This window comes from Delphinapterus leucas, chromosome 8 (assembly GCF_059928025.1).
Source record: "Delphinapterus leucas isolate spDelLeu-1000000601 "Yukka" chromosome 8, BTC_Dleu_Yukka2, whole genome shotgun sequence".
Classification (NCBI taxonomy): Eukaryota; Metazoa; Chordata; class Mammalia; order Artiodactyla; family Monodontidae; genus Delphinapterus; species Delphinapterus leucas.
In genome coordinates this window covers 31,516,081-31,535,959 of record NC_143136.1, presented here as the reverse complement: position 1 = coordinate 31,535,959, position 19,879 = coordinate 31,516,081, and the positions used below count along the sequence as shown (strand labels likewise).

The window sequence follows — 19,879 nt, the reverse complement described above, 5'->3', positions numbered from 1 at the left end:
GAATTCTAGGGGGCTTCCCTGGTGGTGCAGTGGTTAAGAATCTGCCTGCCAATGCAGGCGACATGGGCTCCAGCCCTGGTCTGGGAAGATCCCACATGCTGCGGAGCAGCTAAGTCCGTGTGCCACAACTACTGAGCCTGTGCTCTAGAGCCCACGAGCCACAACTACTGAGCCTGTGCTCTAGAGCCTGTGCTCCGCAACAAGAGAAGCCACCACAATGAGAAGCCTGCGCACTGCCACAAAGAGGTGCCCTTGCTCGCTGCAACTAAAGAAAGCCTGCATACAGCAACGAAGACCCAATGCAGCCAAAAATAAAATAAAACTTATTAAAAAAAAGAATTCTAAAGGCAGCAAGAGAAAAACAGTCATATATAAAGGAATCCCCACAAGGAATCCCTATAGCAGCTAATTTCGCTGCAGAAATTTTGCAGGCAAGAAGGGAGTGCCACTGATATATTCAAAGTGCTGAAAGGGAAAACCCTGCAACCTAGGATATTCTACCCAGCAAGATCACCATTTAGAATCAGAGGAGAGATGAAGAGCTTCTCAGACAAACAAAAAGTAAGAGTTCATGAATACTAAACCTACACTAAAAGAACTGTTAAAGGGTCTTCTCTATGTGGAAAAGAAGAATCTATAGAAAAGGGAAAATCCCACTAGGAAAGGGAAATATATAGTAAGGACTGAGTATCAACCATTTAAGTAAACCAGTATGAAGATTTAAAGACAAAAAGTTGTGAAAACGACTCTAATTACAATAAACAGTTAAGTGATAAACATGAAGATATAAAATGTGACATCAAAAAGATGGGGAAGGGGAGAAAAAAATATAGATCTTTTAGAATGTGTTTGAACTTAAATGACCTATTTCTGCTTGTTTTAAACTGGTAAATATATATGAACCTTATGGTAGCCACAAATAAAAAACCTACAATAGATAAAAAACTAAAAAGAAAGGAACACAGGCATCCTACTGAAGAAAATCGTTAAACCACAAGGGTAGAAACAAAAGAAATGAACAGGGAAGAACTACAAAAACAACTGGAAAACAAGTAACTAAAGGGCAATAAGTACATACCCATCAATAATTACTTTAAATGTCAATGGACTAAATGCTCCAATGAAGAGCGGTTGATTGGATTAAAAAATAAAAAGCAAGACACTTTTATATGCCACCTTCAAGAGACTCACTTCAGAGATAAAGACACAGGCCAAAAGTGAGGGGATGGAAAAGATATTTTGTGTAAATGGAAATGACAAATCAGGGGTAACAATGCTCACATCAGAAGACTAATAAAAGACAAGGGCTTTATATAATAGAGGGATCGGTATGAGAAGAGGCTATTATGCTCGTTAACATTTATGCGCCCAATACAGGAACACCTAAATAGATAAAGCAAACACTAGCAGACATAAAGGGAGAAACTGACAATAATTAACACCTCACATCAATGCCAGCTTGTCCAGACAGAAAATCAATAAGGCAAGAGTGGCTAGTGACCTTAAGTGACATAATAAACCAGTTGCACTTAATAGATATCTACAGGACATTCCATCCAAAAACAATACATTCTGTTCAGGGGCACATGGAATGTTCTCCAGGGTAGGTCACATAATAGGCCACAGAACAAGTCTCAACAAATTTAACAGGATAGAAATTATATCAAGCGTTTTTTTTCTGACCACAATGGTATGAAACTAGAAATCAGTTACAGAAAGAAAAATGGGAAGAGAAAAAACATGTGGAGACTAAGCATGCTATTAAAATCAACATGTCAATGAAGAAATTAAATCAGAAAATACCTTGAGACAAGTGAAAATGGGAACACAACTTTCCAAAATCTATGGGATACAGCAAAAGCAGCTCTAGGAGGGAAGTTTGTAGTGATACAGACCTTCCTCAAGAAACAAGAAAAATCTTAAACAACGTAACCTTCCACCGAAAGAAATTAGAAAAAGAACAACAATCAAAGCCCAAAGTCAGCAGAAGGAAATAATAAAGATCAGAGAAGAAATAAGAGACCAAAAAAAAAAAAAAAAATCAATGAAACCAAGAGCTGTATTTTTGAATAAACCAAACTGACAAACCTTTAACCATGCTCACTGAGAAGAAAAGAGAAAGGATCCAAATAAGGGATGAAAGGAGGAACAACAACCTATACCACTGAGATAGGAAGAAGTCGCACGAGAACACTACAGCTATATGCCAACAAATTGGACAACTTAGAAGAAATGGACAAATTTCAAAAACCTACTGAATCAAGAAGAAACAACTTGAACAGATTGATCGCTAGCAGTGAATTTGATTTTGTAATTAGAAAAAAACAGAACTCCCAGCAAACAGGATCAGCTTCACAGGGGACCTCTACCAAACAGATAAAAGATGACCTAATACCTATCCTTCTCAAACTATTCCAAAAAATTAGAGGGCAGAACACTCCCAGATTCATTCTACGAGGCCACCTTTACCCTGATACAAAACCAGACGAAGGCACTACAGAAAAGAAAAATACAATGTCTTTGAATATAGATGCAAAAATTCTCAAAATATTAGCAAACTGAATCCAATAGTATATAAAAAGGATCATACACTATGATCCAGTGGATTTATTGTAGGGATGCAAGGATGGTTTAATATTTGCAAATCAATCAATGTGATATACCACATTAACAAAAGAAAGGATAAAAATCACATCTCAATAGATGCAGAAAAAACATTTACAAAATTCAACATCTGTTTGTGATAGATACTCTCAAAGTGGGTATTGAGGGAACATATCTAAACATGACAAAGGCCACTAACGACAAATCCACAGTTAACATACTCAACAGTGAAAAGCTGAAAGCTTTTCCTCTAAATTCAGGAACAAGACAAGAATGCCCACTCCCACCACTTCTATTTAACATAGTATTAGAAGTCCTAGCCACAGCAATCAGTCATAAAAAAGAATGAAATTCTGCTGTTTGCAAGAATCTGATGGACCCGGAGGGTATCATGCTTAGTGAAGTAAGTCAGAGGAAGACAAATTCTTTGTTTTCACTTAAACATGGAATCTAAACAATAGATGACTATAATAAATGGAAACAAACTCACAGATACGGAGACTAGTGTTTGCCAGTGCAGAGAGGGGTAGAATAGAGGCAAGGTAGGGAAAGGGGATTAAGAGGTACAAACTACATGTATAGATAAGGTACAAGAATGTAGTGTACAGCACAGAGAATATAGCCAATATTTTATAATAACTTTAAATAGAGTACAATCTATAACTATGGAATCACTGTTGCACACTTGAAGCTAATTTAACATTGTAAATCAAACATACTTAAAAAAAAAAAGGTTTGGGTTGGAGAACAAAACTTGTACTAAAAAAGGACGTTTACCAGTAGGTATAGATATATCTGTATGTCTGTAGTTTTTTCCTTTGTATTAAGCTGGACACTGAGTAACTTTTACTCAGTTTCATAAATGTAGTATTTGCTCCCACCTACCCTTTCAAACCTCTTGAGCAATATGCTTTCAATAAATCCTAGAAACTGATTTCTTGCATACTTCTAAGTAATGCAATCTAGTCCCAGATACTCAATTTATAATCTCCCTGAATCAATTTTGACTGTGCTCAACATATGTTGGGAATGGAGAAGTAGAATAAAATAGTCTCTAACTTATTGGCCTGACTTTTCTCTATTTTTAATCTATAATATTGACTTTTTGAAATTTCTTGTAAACAAAACTGTATATTTCACTTTTTAGTTTTATTCTGAAATATGGTAAAACATTCTTAGAAATCTTTTATGTAGTTTTTTCCTAAATAGTTTTATGTGGTCTGTCCCTGTGACCTCAAACTAAGGCTTTGAGTCAGGGACAAGAAGAGAATCATTCAGCCTTCAATGTAGGTTAGCCATTATTTCATTTATTTGGGTAGATACAGCCTATATTTATGAAGTGACCGGTGAGATCTTGTGCTGGAAGATTGTTTGGTGTTTGAACGTATCCATTTGTATAATCATTGTTCTAATCTCAATTCATCTGTTGGTACTTGATCAGGGAGAACTGGTCATTTCTACTTACACAGGCCTCAGCAATAGAGGGTAAAAGTACATCTGTGGTTTCAAAAATATAGTAACACTTAGTAAGGGAAATAATCAGTGATGGCCTAGGCTGGGACCCTGTGAATTCTGAGCAGGAATCCTTCAGCCTAGGTTCTAATTTGTAACTAGCAAAACTGGATAACTTGAGCAGGCCTCTAACTTGTCCATCTTCCCAGTACCATGTATGTGATGCTCTCTGACTTGAAAGACCTGACCCAGCATATCTGTCAGTTGAAATGCTGTATGTCCTTCAAAAGCCACTCAAGTGCCACTTCTTCCACAAAACCAGCATCACTTTGTTGTATCTGAAACAGTCTCTCTCCCCTAAATTCCCAGAATGCTTATGTAGTTTTTGTTTGGCATTCTCTATTGAGTACTTACGGCCCCTTAATTTCACAGACAACTGCATATGACTCATTTCCTTGGTTAATCAGAAGTGTTTTGAGATAGCTTGCATTTTTCAGCCTTCTATGTTTTCTGGTTGTTAGGGTAAACATGGCACACAGATTATTTATTTATCATAGGATTAGATTATATTTTAGTGACATTTAAATATTTATATAATTATATTCTGTTACTTATATGATATACCGGGTTATTTATAATTTATTACATTTTTAACATTTCTATATCATCTTACAGAAGTCAAGTAATTTGTCCAGGATGGCATAGCAGTGGCCTGGCCAGGTTTTGAACTTAGACCATCCCACTCTTCAGCCTTAAACACTATACTAGGCTTCATCCTTATATTCTACAAACACTGTTGCAGATGGTAGATGATCAATCAGTGTCGTAGTGCTAGAACTTCTTTAATGTATAGTGAGCTAGTGGGTAAAAAATCTGTAGTTCAAGTTTGAAATGTATATAAATTCTCTTGAAGTAAGCAAATATAGATATCTCAGTTTGATATTACTCATATTACTCATTACATTTTATTTGCTTTGGCAATCTTTTTTCAGAGATGGTAGACTATAAATTTCATCTTGAGTTCTGATTAGTTTTTCATACTGCATACTAACAGTTTGTAGCTGTAGTTTAGATGTTAAGTTTATTTTTAGACAAAAGAAATCCCTTTATTTAAAAATAATTATAGATTTACAGAAAGTTTTGAAGAAAACACACAGGTCCTGTATACTATTTATACAGTTATTTTCACTGGTAGAATCTTAACTAGCTTTAGTACAGTATCAAACCCAGGAAATTGGCATTGGCGTAAAGTGTGTGTTTAGGTCTGTTGAACCGCATGTGTAGATTCATGTAGTCGCTACTACAATCAAGAGACAGTACTATTCCATTACCACAAAAATCGCCCTCATGCTACCCCTTTACAGTCACAACTCAGACCCTATGCCACTCCCCATCCCACCCTTACCTTTTTCCATACAACCAGTAATCTTTTCTCCCTTGCTATACACTTATTTCAGGAATTTTGTATAAATGGATTCAGACAGTATGTGAGCTTTTGAGATTGACTCTTTTATTCACTCAGCACAGTGCCTTTGAGATCTCTTCAAGATGTTGCATGTATCAATTGTTCATTCCTTTTTATTGCTGTGTGGTATTTCGTGGTATGATGGATATACTTTAGTTCATTTAACCATTCACCTATTGTAGGATGTTTTGGTTGTTTCCAGTTTTTTGTTATTACAAATAAAGTTGGTATGGACAATCATGTACAGGTTTCATGTGGACAAATAATAGACTTTTCATTGCTATGGCACTAATGTCCAGGATTGTCATTGCTGGGCCATATGTTAAGTGCGTGTTCAGTTTTTAAACTGTCAAACTGTTTTCTGAAGTAGCTTTACATTTTACTCTCCTACCAGCGATGTATAAAAGATCCAGTGTCTCTACATCCTCACCAGCATTTGGTGTTATCTCTGTTGTTTGTCTTAGCAATTCTGTGAGCATGTGTGATACTTCCTTGTGGCCTTAATTTGCATTTCCCTAACCACCAGTGATATTATACATCCTTTCATGTGCTGATTTGCCTTCTGTAAAATGTCTCTTCATGTCTTTTGCCCATTCTCTAGTTGGATTTTTTTTTAACCATTGAGTTTTGAAAGTTCTTTATATATTCTAGATATAAGTCCTTTGTTAGATAGACAATTTGCAAATGTTTTCTTCTTGTCTGAACTTGTTTTTTTGTCCTCATTTTTGTTTAAGAGAGGGCTGAATCCTTTGCCAGGGCCATAGTTGTGGATTCAAAAAATAAAAATATGGAATGATGCCAGGTCTGCATGCCCTCTACTCTGTCAGAAACTCCTGGACAGCTGTGTCAGAGGAAAGAGTGCCATCTACTGAAGCACAGGGACCAGTTTTCCAGCACAGTGACTCAGCAGGGAGGGGCGAGGAACATGCTCCTTTAGGGTTTAGCTGGAGAGGGCCATGTACCTTTCATACAGAGAAGATTACTATGGCTGTTTAGTAGAAAACCACCCCCAGTCCCTGCCAGGTTGGGGGATTGTTGTCGATTTAGTACACTAAGTCTCTTGACAAAGAATAGGTAACAAAGGTAATAAGAGATGACATTGGTACCAGCTGATTTCAGACATCTCTTGCCTGCCTCAGTTTTGTTCGTTCTAAGTAATTAAATCCTTCTGTCCAAAGCAATGCATTGCTATTAGTTCTAGGTGTATTTATAACACATGCCTTGAAATGACATTTGCAATAGACTTACCTAACCTTTGTTTTTGAATGGACTACTTTATAGAGTTTTAGCTTTTATTAAATTTGAACACTCACTTCATATAAGTATTTTTTGCATATATTGTAATATGAAAATTCTTTCCTTTTGTAGAAGTACATGAGGATTTACTGATAGAGCTGTCTTATCTTACTTTCCATACATTTTGGTTGCAGAGACTATAAATACCCTTAAGATTATAAAATTTAGTTGAAATTGGTGTAATTAGATACGTAGAAAAAGCTATTTTTAATTATCATGGAGTACAAAATTCCAGTTTTCTGTATGTGAGATAAATGGGAGCTTTAATATTTCCGGCATAAAGACTTGATAGTCCACTTCAGGAAAAATTAAAGTTTGAACAAAAGGTTGACTTTACTTTTATAAAACTAATTTGGGAAGTGAAGTTAGAAGTCATAATTCCCATAGATGGACAATCTGAGTGAGTTCCCAGAGATGGACAATCTGAGTAATTCCCATAGTTGGACAATCTGAGTAATTCCCATAGATGGACAATCAGATAAATGGGCAGATTTTTGAGGTGACCTCCTATAGCTAGAGAGGAAATTGGCACCATATTGCGTGTTTGGCAAATCAGCTTAGTTAAGTATATTTGGGCATGAAGTCCTTGACATCCTCTTTACTCTTATTCTTTCTATTAGTCTACTTAGAAACAATGTAACTTTGCTTTCACATTCAATTGTTAGTACCCTGGCAAATGTTTCCAAGAAAAATGTGTCATATCGCTGTTAGGAGTGCTTGTGAAGTGGACATGTAACCATGGTTATTTGGATACAGGTAAAAGATGAATATGATTTACAAATTCCTTTTTACATATAAGAAAAATAAACCCAGATGAAAAACAAACCCGTTAGAAATATGAAGCTCTAAAAGAAAACGTAAAAATCTTGAGTAAATGTCCTTTTTTCCTCTTCTCCATTTTCGGATTCTTAAAAGTAATTCTGTTCTCTCAAACATTTTTTTTTTTCCCGCTGCGCGGGCCTCCCACTGTTATAGCCTCTCCCGTTGCAGAGCACAGGCTCCGGACGCGCAGGCTCAGCGGCCATGGCTCACGGGCCCAAACGCTCCGCGGCATGTGGGATCTTCCTGGACAGGGGCACGAACCCGTGTCCCCTGCATCAGCAGGCGGACTCTCAACCACTGTGCCACCAGGGAAGCCCCTCTCAAACATTTAATAAATCCAATTAAACTTTTCTATAATAAGTAAAATTTATGTCCATATTTTGCTACCTAGCTTTCTCCCACTCCATTTTAGGAAAATCGGATGTTCCTCCCAACATTTTCTGATGAAACTTTTTGAAAGTAGAGCATAGTTAACAGAATTTTACACGAACATCGACATACCCAACATCTAGAGTCCGTTGATTAAGCTATCATATATTGATGTGTTTCAAAGTAAATCGTGTATATTTAATATGCAAATCAGGGTTCAATATGTCTATTGTTATGTAAATTTTAAATAAAAATATAACTCGCAGATCTTAAGTATACATTAGCTGAGATTTGACAAATGTGTATACTGTTGTAACTCAAATGTTATCAAGATGTAGAACATTACTGGCACTCCAGAAAGTTAACTCATGCTCCTTGACAATCAGTACCCAACTCCCAGAGATTAGTTTGCTAGTTACTAGAGTTTCATATAAAAGAAATTAGACAACATATACTCTTCTGTGTCTGCTTCATTCACTTGGCATGTTTTTGAAATTCATCCATAATGTCATGTGTATCACTAGATTGTTCCTTTTTATTGATAAGCCTTATTTTCTTTTATGAATTTACTCTAGTTTATATATCCTCCTATTTATGTGTACCTGAGATTCCCGGCTTTTAATACCAGGAAATAAATTTTGAGGATTGTATAGTAGCACTTCATTTAAAACCATACTGTGTCTTACACAGTTATCTCTTGACTGCAGTTTTGGAAGCTCTTTACTATTTGTAAATTTTATAATCTAGATGTTTATGTATATGCCTAACTTGGCTGACTTGAACAAAAATTTTGGACTTTATTAAGCTTACCTCTGAAGCTGGAAGGACACTGTGGCATGTTCCCCCGCACCCCCTCCTTAGGATCATCTTAGGAAATATCTCAGCCAAGTCTCTGTAGTGTTTATGGACTTGGACTTAAATTCCAGTCCGTTTTTTACTTTATTGAAAAAATGTAAAGTTTTTTAGCCCATGGAACAGGTCTGTTGGGGCTGTTTGTGGTAATGTTGGTGAACAAGTAGGATTAGCAGATGTATTTGCAAAAATGTAATACACACCATAAGAATGATGCATAAATGCATAAACTTAGGGAAACCAGGATAATAGCTTTTTAGAAAATAGTTTTGAAGTTTTTCTGCTGATTCTTGTCTCGCAGTATTATGAAGAGCCATTCAATCAGCATTCTTAAGTTAACTGCACATAAGCACTTAGCAACTATATTCAAAACTGATGACTGAGTTCGTTTTTGACCATCTGACCCTCAAGGTTATGGAAAGTTGACCTTCCTTATAATGCCATCATATTTTTAACTCCTCTTTATATAACTAAAACCTTTCCAGTTGTACTTTAAGGCCCCTAAGATCATCTAATTACTCAGGAGATTGCCTGGGAACCCTGTTCTGTAAAGCTTTGAATGTGCATTGGTAATGTGATCTCTGGATAGGTAATGAATATCTTGACATTTGACTGGACAAATTTGTGTGGAGGAAGAAATTTTGTGATTGTTTTAAAAACCATTTTTTGTTTGTTTTAATAGGGAAAAAACAGACATCCTGTGATGTGTACCAGTTGCAGAATATATATGATAAAGGTGGCTAGGTATTTGCCTAAGGAGAAATATACTTAGAAGAATGGTGATAAAGATTGGTAAATATCCGTATATGGTTCCAACAGGATGTGCTTCCCCTTGCCTAAACTTGCTTCAGAAAGACCTCATGAAGTTGGATAGCCTCCGGAGCTTTTAGAGAAGAACAAAAGAGATGATCAAACTGGTAGCTGCTCAAAGAAGCAAGAATAGAATGACTGAAATCCTGTAGAAAACTTCAAGTAGAGAGATGATGTCCTTTGAAAAATCTGTGAATAAGAGGAACAACAAAATTAGCTTTTTGAGAATTAGAAATTTGCCCCCTGCCTACTTTCTGTTTTACTTTTTTGTATCTCATGCTCCTGCGAAGTGATTTGCTTTTCTCTCTGTGTGAACCCTTTTATTCTTTCTGGCCTTTGTGGTCTTGCCTCTGATTGGGATCGCCCTCATGAATTCAGTCGTCTTTCAGAACCTTGTTCAGGCATCATCAAATCACATGATTACTCCTTCCATTCCTTCAGAATTAACTACCAGTAGATTACTGTTTCTACCTCCCCTATATCATTTCTTACCTTTTCACATACTCTTTTTCTTATTGATGACTGGTGTCGCCAGCAGTAGTATTGCAGTTAGAATAACTGTAGCCTTGCCAGTAGTAGCAGCAGCGGCAGCATCACTAATATATACCTGGGTAGGGTCACTCTGGGCCAGACATACTTCATGCAGAAAGCTTAGAATGATCTCATTAAAGCTTACTCTGTTTCTATACTTTAAATTCTATTACGTCTACTTGTGTATTTCATCGCCTGAATGAGCGGTGATTTTAAATTATATTCTATTTTGGGTTAAGCTAATATCTTACTGAAATTTCTCAAAAAGAACATATTGACTTACAGAATTTTGTAAGAAATTTTGGATACCAACCATTGTATACTTTTTCCTGATCAGGTCAAGAAATACTTAGAAAATATACCAAAAAACAATTCTTGATGTGTATATAGTGGGATATATGGTAGGATATCTCTGAAGTGGAGAATGAAGTTATAGATCTAGTGTATATATTCTCCTGGTCTCTGCCTGAAATAAGGAATTCTGCCACTCTGTCTCTCAGTGCCTTGAAATTAGAGTTTAAATTCTTGAGCTCGTGATTAGTGTAGATGATATAAACTAGACCCCATCTAGTATTCTTTTATGTTAAATAGTGTTGTTGTCTGACCCAAACTTGTTTTTATTAACTAGTTTAGGCAACATTAGCAGCTGTGCTTGTAATGAAATGCAACAGCAGGGCAGGAGTAGTGGGGTTCCTACTGGGGGGTAACCGCAGTGTAAGGATGTTGTTCGGGGAGATGAAGGATTGTTTAAAAAAATGTGTGGAAGTTTATGCTTATGGAAATTTGAAGATCTTGGACACACGAATAATTTGGATAGTGAAGTTTCATAGAAAAGATAATAGGCAAATGTTTGAAGATTTGCATCTTGTAACATCTTCGTCTCTCATCCTGCATATAGATACCTTGGTTTTGGCAAAACAAATATGTTGCTTTATAATGATATGTTCTTAATATTGTATATTTCCTCAATTTTCATGTGTTTCATGTACATTATTCAGCATGTGCTTATAATTGTTTTGGGAAGGATCATATTAAACTTTGGAGCATAATAAAGAGTTGTGTGATAGGATTCTTAATACTTTAAAATATTTTTAAAGGAAAATATATTTTTCCTTGTGGAGGTAAAATTGATCACATCAAAAATAAAAGCCCTCGGTACAAGAGGGTTTATTTCTACTAAGTGTAGAAGAAAGGATAAATAGGTATTTATTGTAGCTGGAGGAATTTTTTTTTTTCTTCTTTTTTTTTTTTTTTTTTTTTTTTTTTTTTGCAGTACACGGGCCTCTCACTGTTGTGGCCTCTCCTGTTGCGGAGCACAGGCTCCAGACGCGCAGGCTCAGCGGCCATGGCTCACGGGCCCAGCAGCTCCATGGCATGTGGGATCTTCCCGGACTGGGGCACGAACCCGTGCCCCCTGCATCGGCAGGCGGACTCTCAACCACTGCGCCACCAGGGAAGCCCTGGAGGAATTTTTAATCATGTATTTTATGGTAAATTTCAAACATACAAAAAAAGTAGATAAGAGGATAGCATAATCCCTGCTACCTCATCCCACATAGTCACTTACTGACTTTGGTTAGAAACTCATGCCCATCATTTGGCTTATTTTGAAGCAAATCTCAGAGGGCATGTTTCATTCTAAATATTTCTGTGTGTATCTCTGAAAGATGAGGATTCTCATTATCAAGACTAAAAGTAATTAACAGCTTAATATCATGAATGTATAGGTCAAGGTTTAAATTTCACTGGTTGTCTCATAAATATATTTCTATAGTTTTCCTGAATCAGGCTTCAGACAAGGCCCATGCACTGCATGAGGTTTATGTCTCTTAAGTCTCCTCCATGTAGGAGTCCTCAACTCCTCTTTGTTCTAGCAATTTAGGGTTAGTTGTTCTGTTGTTCTCCATAGTCTGTGTTTTGCTGATTTCATTCCATGGTGGTGGTTAACATGTTTTTCTGGTTTCTCTATTTATGTAAACTGGTATACAAATCTAGAACCTCAGATTTTTACGGGGGGCGGGGGGAGGACTATATCATAGATGTTTTGTGTTCTCCAGGAATTACGTAATGTAGTTATTTCTCTTTGAGATTAGTGGCTATACTAGATCATTTCCTAGAGCCGTTGTTTCATTATGGGTTTGTAAAATGGGAATATTCCATTCTTTCTTCATTTATTAATAGGGGTAGTACTAAAGAGATTGTCATCAACTCTGCATACCCTGAGGGACAGATAAGTTGGTGGAAGAAGGGCAAATTTAATGCTTGATTCTTCTGCCTTTCTACTAGTTTTCAGAAAAATGGGTTGGTTCCCTTTAGAATCCTCAGAGGAGACTAGGCACCTTCTAAATACATATATATATTATGAACACATGGATATAAACCATTTTGGTGGGTTTAACAACTACTATTCTGTTTGCTCCAGTTTCCTCATCTTTTAGCCAGTGGGAGCCTCTTCAGGTTGACAGTCTTTGAAGGCCTCCTTGCTTTCTGCTGTGACCAAATCTTCTGGGCTCAGCTTGTACTTTTCCTTCCCCAGATTAGGATCAGCTGTTCTCCACGTAGCCCTGGTTTCTTTCAGTGGGAAATAGTACTTTGAGAACCATGATTTGGAAGCGGTTGTTACTTGGTTGGTCATTGTATCTACATTTCTTCTAGTGGAAAAAAATAACATATGTACCTCTTGAGTTTATGCTGATATTTCTAACAAAAATTTAGGATTATATATGGTGTTAATTTTGCTTTTATATTTGCATCTCTTTTTTCCAACATATCTTATTTCCTAAAGAGTTAACATGATTCGTTTGGAAATATTACCTGTTCTTAAGAGCAGTAGAGCACTGATTCCTAAGTTTTGAAACCTGGGCAGTGTCCCACGAGTCACATCACTACAGGGAGGTGTTAAAGACAGATTACTAGAGAGAGTGATAGAAGGGATACTGGATTGAGGTCTGGCTCTGCCAATGTACCTGTCACTTGTTTCCTTGTCTTGTAAAATGGGGGTAATAATGATTGACTTCCCAAGCTTTTTATGGAAGATAATATATGCAAAAATGCTTTATTAATATATCATAATAGAAATCATTTTCCCAGCTTGTTTAAAAAAGTCTGAACTACTGAACTTTGATTAGCTTTTTTGTCAAGATTTGTTTGTTCTTGTAGGATATATATATATATTGCTAGAATAGCCTTAATTATCTTTGATCTTTGTCTCTATAGTTAAATGTATATGTTTGTAGGCTTCTATTAAGGTGGCTGTTCGATGGATTAAATATTTGTTTGGCTTAAATATTAAATATTTTTGCTTAATTTATAATATTTCAAAGTGAGTGTAGAAAGGAGGATCAAAGTAGAGGGGAATTTTACACCAAAGCCTGTTCCTTGTTATTCATGATTCTTTGTTTCTCTTATCTAGTATCATGGAGCATTGTACACCCTGGAGGTCTACCTTTGTATGAATAACCTTTCCCTTGGTAGGACTTCATGTTGGTGTTGACGTCACAACCTAGAAACAAATGGCAACTACAGGTCAAGTTCGTTAGCTGGAGACATGTGTTAGGTGTTTGATGCTAGGCTCATCATATGGCTCACGGGTCCTTCTTATCTGAGACTCTAAAGTTTTGTTTCTGGTTGTGTTTTTTAAAATTATTCTTTCTAATTCTCAAATAACAGGATTATTTTCTATCTTGGTGCCATTTTTTTTTTAAACCAGAATTTTTTTTTTTTTACATTTATTTTAAAATTTATTTTTATTTATTATCTGGCTGCGTTGGGACTTTGTTGCTGCGTGTGGGCTTTCTCCAGTTGCGGCGAGCAGGTGCTACTCTTCGTTGCGGTGCATGGGCTTCTCGTTACAGTGGCTTCTCTTGTTGTGGAGCACGGGCTATAGGCGCGAGGGCTTCAGTAGCTGTGGTGCGTGGGCTCAGTAGTTGTGGCTTGCGGGTTCTAGAGCACAGGCTCAGTAGTTGTGGCGCACAGTCTTAGTTGCTCTGTGGCATGTGGGGTCTTCCTGGACCAGGGCTCAAATCAGTGTCCCCTGCATTGGCAGGTGGATTCTTAACCACTGCGCCACCAGGGCAGTCCCATCAGTGCCATGTTTAGCCACTTGAGATCTAATAGAAAAGTGGCCAGATGCCTTTCTACCTACTGGTGCTTCCTTGGTCCTGTCTTCAGGTCCCTGTTTTTATTACTTACCTGCCATCTTGTGCTCTTAAGGCCTTGAATTTAGCCTTTTCTTTGGTTTTATACTCTTAAATTATTCTAGCCTGGATTTCTTGTGCTTCACTTTCTTTCTAACTTTTCTTTCCATGTGTCAGTGATAATTTTCTAAAACTCACACTTGATTGTTTTCCAACTACATCCTGCTTCATTTTAGTGAAACTTTGCAGTTGGCAATGGTCTTCTCTCTACAGGCTGAGCTTTTTTTTTAAATTTTATTTTTATTTATTTATTTATTTGGCTGCATTGGGTCTTAGTTGCAGCATGCAGGATCTTTGTTGAGGCATGTGGGATTGTTGTGGCACGCGGGCTCTTCATTGCGGTGCGCGGGCTTCTCTCTATTTATGGCGTGCAGGTTTTCCCGCTCTAGTTGTGGCACGGGTTCCAGAGCGCGTGGGCTCTGTAGTTTGGGGCACGCAGGCTCTCTAGTTGAGGCACGTGAGCTCAGTAGTTGTGATGTATGGGCTTAGTTGCCCCGTGGCATGTGGGATCTTAGTTCCCTGACCAGGGATCGAACCCATGTCCCTTGCACTGGAAGGTGGATTCTTTACCACTGGACCACCAGGGAAGTTCCTACAGCCTGACCTTTTAAAATCCCTTTACAGTATCTCCATACAGACGTTCATAAAGTTCATTTGCATTTTACCAACAACTATGTTTCTATATGGAGTTAAAAAATCATTGCTATTCTTAAATATTTCTAGTATGATATGAAAGAACCATATTGCAAAACTTAGGAAAATAAAGGAAATAGATAATCCTGTTACTTTTTCATGATTACTGCTGTTCATGTGTTTTTCCTCTTGATAGCCTCATTCCCATAAAATTTTGTACATAGGTCTAGAGTACGTTTTTGCTGTTTTTTCAGACACATGCCCCAGTAAATTCATTATGTCAGAAACACTTTGTATGTCCTTTCATAGGAATTATAAGTAACACTGAAAGGCAAATTTTCATAAGCTCATTGTTTGTTCTCAGGTGGTAAAAATGTAATAATTTTTAAAGATAGATACATTCGTTATTCAAAGTCTTGCAAAGTATCCAAGTATTGCATTCCTGTCCTATTGTTAACAGTTCATTATATTTCCTTCCAGGTTTAATATACCTCTAGCTTTAATATAACCATCAGTTTAAAGAATGCATAACGTCTAAGATATATACATAACATGTCTAACTGTTCCTCTATTATTAGGCACTTACTAATTTCTAGTATTTTTACCATTGTAAACACTTGGGATGAACATTTTTGTGCAGATAGGTTTTTCATATTTTGGATTATTTCTTTAGATTAGAATCCCAGAAGTAAAACAACTAGTTTACAGTAATATTTTTATAACTCTTGATTTACATTCCTGGATAACTTTCTATGAGGTTGTAATAGTTTATTATACTGTTAGCAAATTGGTTAGTTTTCTCTCTCATATAGTTTTTTCCCTGCTTCCCTCCCTCCCCCCACCATATCATTGTGCATTTCTTTTTTGGAGGTTTAATATTTCCTTTAAGCTTCAAAACAGTCGAGGTCTCTGCTTTGGAAAGCCCTGTGGCTTTTGGACAGGAGAACGAACATTTTACTGCAGTGGGGCAAAGGAGATGGATGTAGATGAGGTGTGAGGTCATGGGCCATCCTGGCAGGAAGAGATGGTGGTTAGAGGGTGGCAGAGTAAAACTGAATTTGATTTCCCAGTTTTTTTCTGGCATTATTCCTGATATAAAGCTGTTTCTAAGCTGTAAAATTTCAAAGCCCTGTGTTAAGGAATAAACCTGTGACCAGAGTTTTTAAAATGGTAAAGTTAGATCCTCAGCCATCAAGCTGTGCATTTTCTTATAGACAGATTTGAAAAGCAACAAGCAGTGGTCTCAATCAATAAAGATATGACTTGTATACTTTACTGCAGTGAAGATGTTGTAGCCAGGTTTCACAGTTAGTAAACTACTGTGTGTCAGGGATGTACAAATAGAAGTTTGCCATTCCCCAGCAGATCATTAAAGAACCCGCATTGCTTAGCCACCCTGCAAGTTTATTAAAATGGTGTCATAGATATCTACTGCTCTTACATGGTAGTCAGTAGGCACACCAGCGTTTCTGAATGAATGTGGTCATGTGCAGATAAAGAACTGGGGAGTTGGGATCTAGCCCTGCAATGTGTTGATTTGATTTTTACACATTGAGTATTATTGCTGACTATATATTTAAACTGGCTTTAGCTAAGTGTAATTTTGTTATCTAGAGCAAACTGGACTTTGGAAGTGGTACTTTTGTCAGCTATTCAAGAGAATGTAATGTTTTTAAACTATTATTCCATTGGCTGTGCCATCAGAAGCTATGATGACATTATTTTGGCCTTTAAATGACGATGCATTAATTATACTTTATGCTTATATTCTTTGTGGATGCTTCATCATACGACATCTGTACCCTGAGGGGAATGATAACATATAGGTCATAGCAGGCTGTTCTTGCAGAATTTCAGACTCCTTTGAGCCTGACAGTATCATCCTTTAATTCTAGGACCCAATCTGTTCGTCTTTGTTTATTAGGCCTTTAGTTTCCCCCGTGACCAGTTGGGTGCTCATCAGCCAAATGTCCTTGGCAAGTGTCTTTTAACCCTTCTGAGGCTGGCTTGATGATCAATAAATTGTAAATGCCAATAAATCCCAGCCTGCTGCCCCTGACAAACGGGTGCCAACAGTCCCCCAGGAACTCTTAACTAGAGTGGGCAGGGAGCCTTCAGGGACCAAGCCTTAAGGTCCAGGGACTGGGGTTGCTGAACAGCACAGACCTTTTTGTGGTGGAGGTCGGAGGACAGCATTTCAAATGCAATCTTCAAGTCCGATGCAGACAGGCATTTGGAGCGGCAGATGAGGCAGGACATACAAACTAGGTATTCCAGGTGTGCTTGTTAGTTGAAGACCACATTTCCAGAACAGAATTTCTAGGAAGGTATGCTTCTAATAAAGATGAAAATAACTATTACTACTGTTATTAATAAGTTTTGTTCAGTACTTAGTCTGTACCAGGCACTGTGGTACATATTTTGACATATAATCCAATTAACTGTGTCGGTGATGCTTTTTTAAGATAGGTGCTATTATCATCTTTATCAGATGAGGAAACCAATACCAGAAAGGTTCAGTGGTGTTGCCCAAGTGGTAGATGTGAGATAGGAATGCAGGCTGTCTGAAGCCAGTGCCTGCAGTTGAACTACTGCTCTCACACGGTCTGAGCTGTCTGTGTTTTGTTTGTCTTTCCAAACACAGTCCTACTTACCCTTCTCATCACCTGTCGAGGAAGGGTGATGACCCTTCTGGGCTGCATTACCAGGTTTCCCTGCCCTCCTGGCTTCCAGAACTGTTCAGCCAATGGGAGGTGTACTGACGGGAGAGCACAGGGCAAAGGAAGAGGATGATTGATCAGTGTCCTGGCTCCTTCCCTGCCAGGCTGGCTGGTTACCTCTGTCTTTTTTTTGTTTCTCTTTTACTTTCTTGGGAAATTCTTTCTTAGGATATTGAATTAGTGTGGTTTATTTATTTATTATTTTTATTGGCGTATAGTTGCTTTACAATGTTGTGTTTAGTTTCTGCCGTACAGCAAAGTGAATCAGTTATACATATACATACATCCCCTCTTTTTAAGATTTCCTTCCCATTTAGGTCAGCACAGAGCACTGAGTAGAGCTCCCTGTGCTATATCCACAGCTACGTCTCTTGTAAGGGAACCCTCTCCAGGATCCTGGTAACTCTTTCTTCTCCTGGTCCTTTCAGGGAGTGGTCAATTATTGTTACTAGATCTGGCATACTTCACTGTCCCTTTCTGGTTTCCATAAACCCTGTACCTGCTTTTTGTAAGTAGACTGACTCTTCCTTAAATTCTCTTGAAGTGCACCCCACTGGAGAATGCCATCTCTTCTTGTCAGAACCCTGACTAATACACCAGCTCTCCCATTTAGAGCGAATGAACCACGCTAAGATGAGTGTTTGAATCTTAGGCAGTCAGCAAATACTAAGTATTTACAAAGCATGACACACTGTGCTAGGTATGGTATAGTATGGAAACTAAAAAGTAACAGCCATAGACCCTGCCTGTTACATATTAAAAAAAAAATGAGCTAGGAAGACAGTGCCTTTAAAATGATAATACAAGGCAGCGTAAACTCAGTGTAACATGAGTTCAGAGACTAGAGAGTTCTCTGTGGCTGGTGGCAGAGGGGATGAGCAGGTGCTTGGCTGGGGCTTTTAAGGATTGGTACGATTTGGTCAAAATGGAAAAAAGGAATTTGCAAAATGTGTTTTGGGGATAATGAGTAGATGAGTCTAGGTGGGGCTGAGGCCTCCTATGAGGGAATAGTGGGGGACAGGTGAGGTGCATACTCATGTTGAAAAGTACTTTGTCTTTTTTTGTTTAAAATTTTGATTTTTGTAAAAACTGTTTTGTATCCAAATTAATGTTACATTTATGGTTGTTCATGCTTATTGTAAACGAAACTGGTTTGAAGTAATAATGTGTAAACTAGGCCTTTTTGGAGAGAAAGTCAGATTTCTTTGCATATCTGTTTACTCTGTATGTCAGGTCTGCACTTGTTTGGACACACCATGGTCGTAATTCATACTCTTGGTTTAATAACACTTTCATATAATTATCATTACTTTATTATTACAGCAATAAAATCCATTCTTTGGGAACTATTCCAGTATTTAGAATACCGAAAATAAGTGCTTAGTCGCAGTTGTCGCAGTGATTTTTCCAATGTTTGAGATTCTAAGAAATCAGCTCCTACTGTACTTCAAAACAAAACTGATGTCTAATAAAATTCTTCTTTTAGAGATAGCAGTTCTTTGTAGAACCTGCAAAGGAAAACTTCAAAAAGAACATTCACAAAAGGACTTTCGTTCTTCTATTTAGAAATATTGAGACGGAAGAAGAAGTCATACAACTATCTCAGGGAAAAACATCCTGGAGGCTTAAGGATGTACTTTACCTTGTTTAGATATTAGAGTGTTTCATACATAAACCGAAGGGCGGGGTGGAGTTGCAGGAGAGAGCGTGTACGTGTGGGGCTGTGGTCCTCTGATTCCTCTTGGTTTATAGTATTCCTTGAAAAGCCGTGTGGAGTTATACCTAAACTTGTTTCTAAGTATCTGTTGGGGCACTGGTCTCTGCTATGCTTAGGCCCAGGCTTAATGGCTCAGACTGAAGCCATTGAACCAAAGGAGGAGAGGGCCGGTGGGATGAGAATGTGAGCAGTGCGGCAGCATGTGCTCAGGTGGGCTTTTACCAGGCCCTTGCATAAACTGAACACTGGTGACAGTGTTGCTTCTTATTAACTATGCATTGGAGTTTAGTGACGTAGGCCTTTCCTAGTAGTTAAGTGGATATCGTCACAGGGAAGCTTGACAGTTCACCACCAACATGACATGGCAAGCTCTTTATAGTTGGTATGTCATGATGCTAGGGAAATTTCTGAT

General features: G+C 37.6%; 1 protein-coding gene across 1 annotated transcript in view; it reads left to right on the top strand.

Annotated features, from left to right (window-relative positions):
* The window catches only part of PARD3B (par-3 family cell polarity regulator beta), a 1,040,415-nt gene that overhangs the window by 74,191 nt on the left and 946,345 nt on the right, over positions 1-19,879 (top strand). The window lies entirely within an intron of this gene.